This window comes from Salvia hispanica, chromosome 4 (genome assembly GCF_023119035.1).
Source record: "Salvia hispanica cultivar TCC Black 2014 chromosome 4, UniMelb_Shisp_WGS_1.0, whole genome shotgun sequence".
NCBI lineage: Eukaryota > Viridiplantae > Streptophyta > Magnoliopsida > Lamiales > Lamiaceae > Salvia > Salvia hispanica.
Window position 1 is genome coordinate 29,137,851 of NC_062968.1, and position 618 is coordinate 29,138,468.

Consider the following 618-nt stretch of genomic DNA (forward strand, 5'->3'; position numbering starts at 1 on the left):
ACTAGTGTGTGAACGAATGACCTCTTAGAGACCAAAAACCTCCACCAACAAGATGATGGCAACCCTTGGGTACACTCACCCAATTAACCATTTACATGCACTACGGCTCCGCTACTAGCTACACAGTACTTGTTAGAGTTTGTATACTAGAAATCACTTTTTGAGTGATTGAATACTGTAAAACTCTTATTTTATTTTCCAAGGAATAAAAAGGATTATTTTTGTCATAATGTTGTTATATTTTACATTTAATGGATGCTAATTGCATGTTTAAATGTATAAGTTAACTTAACAAGGTCTAAGTCTTTGTTTTAGTAGACCGGTTGTGGGCGGCGTCCACTTTAAGGTAACACGGTCAGTCCTAAACAAAGAAAAAGAAGAATTTCACAACCTAGATGGAATTAGACTATCCATCGAGAAAGGTTGCAATGTCAGTCCGCATATTTCTAAGCCTTACTGAAATAAGATGACATTGGTGTGGTATAGCACTGAACGGATCTAACAGCAAGACTTGTTCTTAGGCTATCTACTGAAAGGCGAGGTCTTGATAAATATTTATTTCTTAATCAATGTAGGTTAGCATTGAGCATACAAGTATTGATTATGCATTACTTTGAC